The 3144-nt window shown below is 35.5% G+C and overlaps 1 non-coding gene across 1 annotated transcript; it reads left to right on the forward strand.

Moving 5' to 3' along the window:
* The first annotated feature begins 2835 nt into the window (after positions 1-2835).
* On the forward strand, positions 2836-2942 carry LOC114498232. The gene has a single exon (XR_003684678.1). It is a non-coding gene; the product is annotated as a U6 spliceosomal RNA (small nuclear RNA).
* The last annotated feature ends 202 nt before the right edge of the window (positions 2943-3144 follow it).

A 3144-nucleotide genomic window follows, 5' to 3' on the forward strand; every position in this document is an offset into this window, starting at 1 on the left:
AATACTTTAAAATTCTTTCTCTGAAGTTCTTGCTCTGATTTGCTCAGTTACTTTTTTCTTCCATGTTTTGAGAGGGTTTACTTTATCTGGTGATCACATTACCTTACACTCAGGCTAGTGTTTCTGCTCTGATCTTGTTTTTGTTTGTTTGGTTGTTTGTTTTTTGTTTTGTTTTTTGTTTTTTGTCAATCTGTGCTGCTGGCCAAACAGAGGGCAGAGCTGGGGTGGGGGCATTTGTGACTGTGCCACGTATCTTTATTATTTTTTTACATACAACAATTTAGCTGTTTTTGATTTTGATGACCTCAGGTAATTTTGAGGTTTGGCTTTGAATTTTCATATTATGAGGTGCAGATTTGGGGAAGTTGTTTATTATACATCTGATGTTTCCTGTAGCTACGTATCATCCTTTATAATGACATTTTATGTTCCCAAGTGATATACAAACCAACTAATGAGCAACTTCTAAGAATATCAATAATTGTTCATCTGGAACATCTAAAGCTAATGAGAAACTGGCTGAGATCCTGGTGTCTGAAACTAGGCAGAGCAGGTACAGTTGTCTCTGTAAGAGAGTAACAACAAGACTTGCAGACTTATGTCTGGAATCCTCATTAGGGCATGTGTTTTATTGAGCATATTTCTGAATTGCTAGATGCACAATCCTGAACTAGTTTCCTAACTTGCATAAGTTGCACATTCTTCCTCTATACAGTCTCCAGGTTGTTGGGAGAAACAATGGGATAATGGTTGGAAGTATCTAACCAGAGTGCCCCGCGTGGTGAGTATTTACAATGTTCTTTAACTTACCATTGTGTTGTTCCTGCTTCATAATTTTGTTGCTATAATGCATGATCTGGTGTATTCCTTCTTTCTCACATTTCTGTTTAGGTGTTTTTCCCAATATAACACATTCCTGTTTGGTGTGTTTCCCATTATAACACACATTTCTCATCATTCTTCCTACTCTGACAAATATTAAGGTACCCATCTTAAGCACATTCTGAGATCTATAATTCTCAATGTACAGAATCGACTTTAGTTCTCATTGTGAGGTTTCTATTTCATGAAAACTGTATTCAGATATCCAATCATCAGCTCAGACTATTCATACTGAATCCAGTTAGGCTCAGTTGAGATTTGTTGTATTTAAAAGTTATTTCCAGTTTCTCTTGGCAATTGAATGTTTCATTAATGAACCCTGCAAGAAATTTAAAACTTATCTCACTGCAATTCTGCACAATTTCTGCTCTGAGCTCACCTCCTTTCTTAGGAAAATTATTTTTCTAGTTCTTCATTAAATTTTGTTCCATTCAGTCAACCCAACTCTACTGAATACAACTCATGTCAATTCAGATTAATTTAGTTAAGTTTCAGATATTTCATTTCCCTCTTACAGAGCAAATGCTACTTATTGACCAGACCTTGTGCTTGTAACTGAGAAAATAAAGTTGCCAAGGGAGCTAAAATTATCTTAGACAATGAACATAAACACAAAGTAATACTGTCTACTAGTGAGAGAAGATGATACAATAGGATCACAGAGGAAGAGTGATGAATTTTACATGGATTGTGGAGCAGGGTTAGAGAGGGATTGATTTTAGAACTGGTCCTTGGAAAATAAGTAGGATTTTACCAAACAAAAATGGTAGCGACGGTAGGCATTCTGATAAGGAAATTAATACAGAATGTCATGTTTACATATCAGTGAGAGGTTTATAAATACAGGCCTTAAAGGTCTAGAGACTTTCCCTGAAGACATCAGAGGACATTGTCTAAAGGGAAAGGGTGGGGGGGAGAGTTTGAGAACTGAACATGGCTGATGTAAGTCAATTACCAGTATTTTATATTAAAACAAACAAACAACCTACTGAACCATAAGTTTAAAAGATCTAGCTGATCTTTACCCAATAAGAGTGCCCTTTCTCTGAAATCTCATTGTTATTTAATATATTCATACTTTATTTTCTTCTTTATCAGTTTTATAATTTGTCTTCATATCTTAGTCCTTGTGCAATTTGTCTTTCATTTATTGCTTAGCTTGTGTGATGCCCTTCACTCTAATCATCCTGGCTTTCCCACTGTCCATCAACTATCCGCTTACCTCAAATATATATGAGCACTTTCAATTATGTAGACTAATTGGATTGAGAAAGCATTGTTGATATTAAAGAAGGATACGAATGAGATGGGTTATTATGGAAATTCTGACCTAGGGCAGCTTATAAAGCTCAACATTTTCCATCATTTATAATAAACCTATCTCATGTCTATTTTTTTCTTCTTCTTAGTCTCTTTACAAAAATCATGACTCTGTGGAGACTTTAGAGGAAGAAGAACCCAGTTTTATTATGTTATTTTTTTTGCTGGATGTGAAAGCAAAGGGGTGACCTTAGATGCTTCTCTGGCTGAAGATGAAAGAGCCCCTGTCAGTGTACTTTCCTGAATGAACAGGTAGTTCTTCCCCATCCTAACCCACTGGTCTCAATGTGACTGAGTAATGAAATTGTATCAAGGCATGGATAATCGAAGGCTTATTTATTACAGCCACCAGCATTACAAACCACCGGATACTAGAGACACATACCTCTGTGCCTTTTTACTTGTGTTCTTTATTTTAAGGTCCATTATAAAAGTCTTGAAACATTTCTAGGAAAACCATGTGCCTAAAGAGACTTAAATAAATACATATTTCTCTGACTAGAGATGCCATTTGTTTATTTGTTAGTTTGTTTTATTGGGAATTGCCCCTGAGTAAACACCAACATGACTAGAATTTAGACAGAGGCTTTTTAGATAAAAAGATCATAACCTATATTTAAAGTGCAGAATGCTGGGCTGGGTTCAGCAGCACATATACTGAAATTGCTATGATACGTAGAAGATTAGCATGGCCCCTGCTCAAGGATAAGACACACAATTGTGAAATGTCCCATATTTTAAAAAAATAATTTAAAAAAAGTGCAAGCTGCTACTCTTGGTAGTGCGGCTGTACAGGGAAGCTGGAAAACTGGAGCAGAATCTGAGTAAGTATGACAAAGTATATTTTCTAAATTAAAAGGAAAATAATAACAGTTCATATTCATCCATGTATTTATCATTTTCAGTGCTCTTTATTCTTTTCAGCAGATCTGAGTGTTCATC

The sequence above is a fragment of the Phyllostomus discolor genome, chromosome 5, assembly GCF_004126475.2.
Source record: "Phyllostomus discolor isolate MPI-MPIP mPhyDis1 chromosome 5, mPhyDis1.pri.v3, whole genome shotgun sequence".
NCBI classification, from domain to species: Eukaryota; Metazoa; Chordata; class Mammalia; order Chiroptera; family Phyllostomidae; genus Phyllostomus; species Phyllostomus discolor.